Source organism: Papio anubis, chromosome 5 (assembly GCF_008728515.1).
Source record: "Papio anubis isolate 15944 chromosome 5, Panubis1.0, whole genome shotgun sequence".
Taxonomy (NCBI): Eukaryota; Metazoa; Chordata; class Mammalia; order Primates; family Cercopithecidae; genus Papio; species Papio anubis.
This window is the reverse complement of record NC_044980.1, coordinates 9,859,836-9,868,723: the sequence shown is the minus strand read 5'-3', so window position 1 is coordinate 9,868,723 and position 8,888 is coordinate 9,859,836.

Sequence of the window (8,888 nt, the reverse complement as noted above, 5' to 3'; positions counted from 1 at the left end):
TGTGTGTGTGTGTCTGTCTGTGTGTCTGTGTGTGTGTGTCTGTGTGTGTGTGTGTCTGTATTGTGTGTCGATGTGTGTGTGTGTGTGTTGGTCTGTGTGTGTGTCTCTGTCTGTGTGTGTGTGTGTGTGTGTGTGTGTCTGTGTCGTGTGTCTGTGTGTGTGTGTGAGTGAAGAGACAAAGATTAGTTTGGGAGTTGGTTCCTGGGGTGGGGCGCCTACATTCAGTCTTTTTTCTACTAAGTTCTTCACCTAATTGGACGAGGCTCACCCACACTATATCAAGTGCTCTGCTTTACTCAAAGTTCACCAATTTCAGTGTCTATCACATCTAAAAAAGAGCTTCACAGATACATCTAGAATAATGTTTGACCCAATACCTGTGCCCCATAGCCCATCCAAGCTGACACATGAAATGAACCATCACATTGAGTCATCCACCAGCAGCGTCCTAGGAGAGGTCGTTTATTGGTGTTTCCAGAGCTTCCCTAGTTTTCTTTCTTTCTGAGGCTGCCAGAGTCCTCTCCTTAATTCTGTGAGCCCCTCCAGTACCCTGTAAATATTCCAACAAGAACTTGGAGTTGGTTTCTCCTTCTGAAACAAAAAGAGAAGGGAAAAGAAAAGGAGAATAACAACATTCTTAAGGGACAGAGGAACAGTAAATAAGCCAAACCCAAACTAAGCCTGACCCAGCATGTTATTCCCCAATATTTGTGCTGAGGGATGTCATGTTAAGCTATACCTTTGCCACAACCTTGCCTGGAATGCTAAGTGTAGCTTTTCTTTACCCAAATGCCCTGTGGTCCTTTGTTAAGGCCATGAATAGTCATGTTGTAAGTCTCCAGTGAGCTACTGAAATTGTATATTTTCTTTTATTTTTTCCATGGTCAAAGGCATTTTATTAATTTGTGTCAGAGAAAAGCTTGTGGATGGTGCCCCAGAGGGTCCCTCCAAACCTGAAGGATGGCTTTGGGATTTGTTCTTATCTGGATTAATAGCAATCATATTTCCCAAGCTTGGACCTTTTCTAAAATTGAGCAAGAACAGAGCGGGCTTTTCTGCAAATATACTGAGGACTAGGATCTAACAGAAGTCATTATTTACAACCCTCTCAAGCCTGCAAAGTCACACACACATACTTCACCCTGAATGGAATAATTAATCAATTATAGGAAATCACTTGCTGAGAAGGAAGATGGTCTAAAAAGAAAATCAAGTAATTTCAGCAGGAAAAAAAAGGCTCTAAATTTTTTTAAGGAAATTACTTGCCATCTCTAACCCTACAACAGTGAGAGCCAATAAAGCTGAGATGGCAAGAGCCCAGGGGTATCTTCCAGACTCATGCCCAGGCATAGGTTTGTTAGTATAGACTCAACAATTATTGGGGAACTTTAAGGTATGATACAAAGAATTTAGCCCATGTTCATATTTAGTCCTATTTTAGAGCTGAACTCACCAATAAATTAACTTAAATCTAATAAAGTGGCCATGCTTAAAAACCCTTTCTATCATGAGGTGATCAGGTTGACATCTTCAGTGATTAGACATGTTAATAACATGTACCCTTAACATAATGTGATTAAAAAAAAAAAAAAAAAGGTCGCTATGGTCTTCCTTCCAAAAACCTGTAACTCCTGTTTTTAACTATGAGAAAAACATCAAACACAAATTAAGGGACAATTTACAAAACAAGATAGCTAAAAAGAATCCTTGTCTGTCTTTGTCTGGAAGTCTGGAGGAACGTACAACAGAATGTTACAAGTGGTCAACTTTACGTGCTGGTAGGATTGCTGATAAGTGGTGACTTGCTTTTTCCTTTGGACGTTAATCTGTTATTTAGATTTTCCAAAGTGTATTATTTTTGTATTTTTTAAAAAACGTATTCATAAAAATTAATTCTTTCTTGAATGTAGTCAAAACATCCACATGGCCAGTGACAGAAGATACAACATGCTCCTTTGGAGGAAAAAATAACTCAGGCCAACAGCCTCTTCTTCGAGACCTTCTTCACTTCAAAGCCTGTGAAAACAGCCTTTCTAAAAAATGGTGTCACTAATGCTATCAAAACTCTTGAGATTGCCAAAACTACATTTAGGAGGCATATAGTACAGCACAAGGGCTGAGTGGTTCCCAGACAATGGGGGCTGCTGCTGTCCCTGGGGAGGACAAAACCCATGCATTCTTCCCATCTGAAGGGGTTAGCCCTGCACCTGTGAGTGTGCCTAGAAGAGGGGAGTCAAGAGCCCACCCGCTGAGCAGGCCACTGCAGGGGTGACGCCCACTCACCTTGCAGCCCCTGCCTATTGCAGGGCTGACATCCCCACTGCCTACAGGGTGGAGGTTGTTTCCTTAGTACAAGTCCTTTTTTATTCTTCATCTTAAATTAATAAGTGTCCAAGGAATGAACTAGCACAGCAGTTTTCAAAGTGTGGTCTAGGACCCCTGGAAGTTCTCTAGATGCATTCAGGGTGTTTAGGAGGTCAAAACTGTTTATGATACTAAAATGTTCTTTGCTGTTTTTCACTCTCATTCTTTCTCCAGTATATAGTGGGGTTTTTCAGGGCCTACACAAATGGCTATGGCAACAGACCACAGAAGCAAAGGCTGCCTTCTGTCAGCCAGTCTTAAGGTGGCACTTCCAGACCTTCCATTGCCTTTCTACACACAGCCTGCCTGCAAGTCAGCCTGGAAGAATTGGGATTTAGAAACCGTGGGCCACTGTCCCTCTTGTCTTCTCTAGTCCTCCCTGTGAAGGCCCACCTCCTGCTGCCTGTCAGCTGGAAGGCTGCCGTCCACACTCCCTATCCATGAGACCTGCCCATTGTCTTCCACAAACAAGTGGGAATCTCTGATTGTTCTAGAACATTCACCATGTTCTGCTTTGTAATATATGTCTACTTTGCTGTTTCTCTAAAATCTCTAACAACAAGTTATGTGCTTTTAGATCTGGGTTTAGTTCTTTAAAGTTTACAAAGCATTCTCAACAGGCCATCACACGTACTTCTTATATGCCTTCCAGAGGGGTGCACTATTGTGCCTGTCTTAAGGGAAAGGTGCTGAGACTCTGAGAGGGTGCAGTTTTCCCAAGGTAACACATGCGATGTGTGGTCAGGCTAGGGCTCAAACCTAGGTCTCCAGACCTAGAAGCTCTGTCATTTATAGATTGTACTTCCTCAACTGATCCCACATGAAAAGTCTGAGCAGAGCCCCATGGTCCTGGTAGAGGTGACCCCCCTCACCACACTTCTGATATTTGTTGTCTCACTTAATATGACATTCTCACACCTGAAGAGCCTTTTGAAAGGTTTTTATGCATTTTTAAGAGTAACAGAGTAAATCAATGTCCTAGTACCACCAAATTCTGTATCGTTTCTTTTTTTTTTTTTTAAAGGTAAAAAAATGTTGTTCTTCAATTTCAAATTTCAAGCTCCTTTGAGATTATTTTATCTTGCTGAAAGCCCCTTTATTCTTGATGTTTGTCATGTTTATCTTTTAGACTTAGAGCAATTCATATACCTTTCTAAAAAAATGTTATACAAGAAGATAAATGCTAAGACATAATATTGAATAACTATTTAAATCCTCAAGTAAGATAGGTGTTGTGGCCTCCAATATGGAAATGTAATTACAGAATGTGTAAGTAGCTTGCACAGATCAAATAATGACTCAATGCAAGAGCTAGACATAAAATTATCCTTACCACTCCCCATTTCTCTGCTAAAACACATTTTTTAAATAAATAACTTACAAAGCATTTGAAATTGCCTAGAAAGTCAATATTCATGGTTGTATTACTGTCATCTTTTTTTGCAGTTTCTATTTTCTAACTTTTAAATAAAGATAAGAGGAATATTTTGCCAAGGTTCAGACTGGTTTTTTTTTTTCTTCAAATACTGTTCACTAAAGTATAACCTCATATGTGACTAAAATTGATCTCCATGCTCTTTATTAGCTGTTGAATTACTTTTGAAAAATGCCTGAAAGTGTCACTGAGTGATAAGTTGAGGCCCAATGAAATCCCAAAGATCCCTCACTTGTGTGTGTGTGTGTGCACGCACACGTATGTATATGTGTGTGTAAAATATATTCTATCATTTTTATTTGATTTTAAGATATGAATATCCTCTTCAAGTATTTTATGTTTATGTGTGTATGCAAATAAATTATATTAAAATTAATTCAAAGCCTACACTACATAGTATAATAAGAAATATCCTGGATATTACAAAGCAAAGTCAAGAATGACTGATGCTCTTCCCTTATGAGCAAAATTAACAATGGAGGAGAAATCAGAGAAATCCTGGGTCATTGTCTTCGTCCATTTTATGCTACTACAACAGAATACTGGTGACTGCATAATTTATAAAAAACAAATATTTATTTATCACAATTCTGGAGGCTGGGAAGTCCAAGGTCAAGGGTCCCGCATCTGGTGAAGGCCTTCTTGGTGTGTCATCCCATGGCGGAGGGTGGAAGGGCAAGAGAACACATGAAAGAAGAGGAAGGAGGGCTTAATTCATCCTCTTATCAGGAGCCCACTCCTGTGATAACAGCATAAATCCATTCATGAGAACAGAGCCCTCACCAGCCAGTCACTTATGAAACGCCCCGCTTCTCAACACCATTGCATTGGGGATTAAGTTTCGAACACAGGAATTCTGGGGGACACATTCAAGCCATAAAAGTAGTAAATAAGAATCCAAAATTCTCATCTATCAGACAACAGCACAAGAAGACAGGAAATAGAAACCAGCCTGGAATAAGAAAGCAATATTCATCGAAGTGATTGTTATGTGGGATTATTTTAATACACACTGGGACTATTCTTGTACTTCATGAATGCTGATAAAAAGGAACTCCCTTTGCAGTAATAACAGTACATTCTCTAGTATATTATGGCTTACAAAACACTTTTAAATGTACAACGGATAAGATAGCAAGAGCTGGTTCTCTTGGATCTCGCCACACTAGCTACCAATCCTTGCACCAAGCTTAGAAAATCCAGCTACAGATCCAGTTTCTCCACTAAAAGAGGGCAGAGAACTCCCTGTGTCTCAGGATCCTGTGGGAGGTAAATGGGGTGACACGGAGCTGTCCAAACATAATCAGATTTAGTCAAAGTCCTTCATTCTCACAACCTTCCTGGGAGAGGCATTAGCGTTCACATCTCTGACTTGCAGATAAGGAAACTGAGGCTCAAAGGTTTAGTGATGTAGCCACAGACTAAAAATACACACCTAGAGAAGAGAATCTGCATTTTCAGTTTCTTCAAATCCTTTTTCTAGTGCTTTCAGCATTCGCAATAAGTGAATTCACCACCATTTGGGATTAGAAAACAGCCTATTTACAGGCGGATCATCTGAGCTCAAGAGTTCAAGACCAGCCTGGGTAACAGGGCAAAAACCCATCTCTACCAGAAATACAAAAAATTAACTGGGCATGGTGGCATGGGCCTGTAGTTCCAGCTACTTGGGAGGCTGAGATGGGACATCACTTGAGCCTGGGAGGCAAAGATTGCAGTGAACCGAGATCATACCACTGCACTCCAGCCTGGGTGACAGACTGAGACCCCGTCTAAAAAAGAGAGAGAGAGAGAGAGAGAGAGAGAGAACAGCCTATTGAGAGAAGAAAAGAAAATGTTCCCAAAACTCTATTTAGAAGTCAGTCCACAGCTGGAGGGAATGGAACTAGGGCTTAGAAAATCCAGCTTTGGGTCCCAGGTCACACTCACCAGAGTTGCATCCCACATAAGTCCAACAATCCTTCTCTTTTCCATTTTGTTTGTTTGTTTTTGTTTTCCTTGGTGCATGGGTTAACCTGCCTTACTCCTATTGTTACTGTGAGATTCAAATAAGATTATTCATTCAACAATTCTCATCCTATCTACTGAGTATGTACATCTACATAGAACATCTACATAGTACATCTACACCACCAGTGGGTGGTGACTGACATTTATTCTCAGCATCTAGGACTGGAGGGGCTGGACACTCCCATGCATGCATGCACACACGTGTGCACACACAAAGCATTTACAAGATAAAGCAAATGTCAGAAAAGATTAGTGGCCATGTGCCATCTACATGCTACATATATTTTTCATTCTCTGTTTAGTCATCATTCGCTACTCTTCATTTAGGTAGCAGTTGTGAGAAATTAAATGTATCTATGTTCTAGAATTACATGGAGAAAATATCTGTTGAATGCTTCTTCTGTGCCCACGATGGTTTTAGGTGCTGGGAATACCTAGTGGGCAAGATGGATTAGGTTTCTCCCCTCATGGAGCTGACATTCTAGTCAGTGGAGAAAAACAATAAGCCAACAGACAGATAAATGAGGAATTTCAGATGAGGATGGAGTGCTATAAAGACAGGAAGACAGAGAGGTATGAGTTGAGTGCCCAGATTCTTCACATCTGATGGTCAAAGCAGGCCCCTTGAAAAGCTGATTCCAGAATGAGAAGGAGTTAACCACGTGAGGATCTGGAAGAGACGGTTCTCGGCAGTGGTGTTGTGGGACTTTCTCCTTAGCCTAGCTAAAAACAGGGTCCTTGTCACATAACCATGAAAGATTAGGCTCCTAGACACTTGGAAGGGTGAGGAAAATGGAGTTTATTAGGCAAAAAGGAAAAAAGGGAAACAGGGACTCTCAGCAAGAGTCCTGCTAGCCGGTTTCCCATCTCACAGATTGAATCCCAGGTTCCACCCGGGAACAGAAGACATCAGGCTCCTCTCCTCTGCAAAGGGCATAAATCTCTGTGACTCTACCCCATTCTTCCGGTGTGCAGGTAGTCAGAGTTTCTCTGGGGACCCCTTTATGCTTGGCTGTCTCAGTGGGAGTGGCTAATGCAAAGGCCCAAGGGGAAGAATTGGCTTGTCCTGCTAGAGGAACCTCAGAAAGGCCAGTGTGGCCAGAGGAGCCAAGAGGGATGAGCTCACAGTTGGGTAGGACACCTGTCATGCAGGGTCTGGTACGCCATGTGTGCTAGGGGTTGCATTTGGCTGCCCATGAAGACACCAACCACAAGGACCTCATTTAATAGAAATTTGTTTCCCACACAACAAAAGAGTCTAGAGGAGGAGTCCACAGCTCTGAAGAGCCTCCATGGACCCTCAGATTCCCACATGCCTTTGACCTTTCTGCTCTGTTACCTTTAGCATGTGATTTTCATGCCTTTGATGGCCTCACAGTTGCAATATGATTGTTCTACCTTTGGCTCTCTGTCTGAATTCAAGGTGGTACAAACGATGAAGTCATCAGAAGGAAGGGGTGTCCCCATATTAAGAATGCAAATTTCCTCCAAAACCCCTCAGCAGATTTCCATGGTCAGAACGGTGTCACTTGGCCACCCCTAGCTACAAGGGAAGCTGAAAAATAAATGTCTTTTTTTTTTTTTTTTTTGTCTGTGAAGTTCACTACCTTCTTAACAGTATTTCCTTCATTAGAAATGCTGTTGAGTAGACAGATTATTCCACACTGTAATGAGTAGCTTGGATTGTATTCTAGAGAAGAAGCTATTTGCTGGTAGGTGGGAGAATCAGGAGTTCTTTGAACACGTGAAATTAACTTGGCTGTCACACTGTCAGGAGCAGACTGTACCTGAATCACATAGCACCCAAATATAATACGTTAGTGGCAATGAATCTGTATGGGTCTGCAGCAACCTCAATTCTTGCCTCTTCAGAAGAATTCAACTGAGGGGTATAAAGCAGAAAGAGAGACTGAGGCAAGTTTTGAAGAAGAAACGTTTATTAAAAAGCTTTATATCTGGAACAAAAGGAAAGTACACTTGGAAGATGGCCAAGCAGGTAACTTTAGAGATCAGGTGCATGGTTTGACCTTTGACTTAGGGTTTTATACATTGGCATACTTCTGGGGTCTTGCGTCCCTTGTCCCCTGATTCTTCCCTTGGGGTGGGCTGACCACATGCGTAGTGACTTGCCAGCGCTTGGAAAGTGAGCAGGGGCCGTGTATTTATTGGAGGTGTACACACGCTCACTTGAGGAAATCTTCCCTTACCAGCCCAATGTTCCTAGAAGGTCATATACCAGTTAAACTCTGCCATTTTGCCTGTTGATGTGTGGCAAAGAGATCTTATCAGGAAGCTGTTGATCACCACTTTCAGGTTTTTTCTATCTCCTGGGCGACTGCCTTTCCCTGGCGCTGACTGCAACCAATTATTATTTTAGAGAAATGGTGTAACAACTTCTTGACCATCACCTGATGGTCACACAACATTTGTAGCGGTGTGGGTTGTGGGGAAGAGTCCTCTCCTGCCCTGCTCAGGCCGACTAGCTACCTACTGTAACACCACCAGAGTTTCCCAATCAGTACAACCCTGGAGAACAGGTCACAGCCAAAGATACACAACCTGTCAGACCTCAGGGCAGTCCAGGGGCCACCAGGGCCCCTCTGGAGCTCTGCTCCTTCCTGCGAAGGCTTCCCCACCCCCACCCCCCAGGGTTCCTTATCATTAGCATTTGAGTCTAAGATGCTGTCGCTCATAACATGCAACTTTGTTTTGGGTGCCACTAAGGGTAAAAACACTACCAATGAAAGGACACCACCATGTGCTCTTTCAACTTAAAATTTTCATTGTATACTTCCAAGAAATAGTTCTTGAGGCTTAAAACGTAAAGCATGAGTTTTTAATTATATAGCACCTTTGCACATACATAAAAAGGAAACTACTCATGAAATTAATCGGTTAGGTACCCTTAAACCTTCAAGAATGTGAGTGACGCGGTATCTCTTTAAAGAGGACCCCAGTATTAACTTCAGGATTCTCTTCCAAACTGCTGGCACCCACTTGCAAGTTTGGATGTGAATACAAGACAATGAGAAGCATGTCATAACTGCAGCCTGGCCAACGATCATCCTATTAGTGGTGT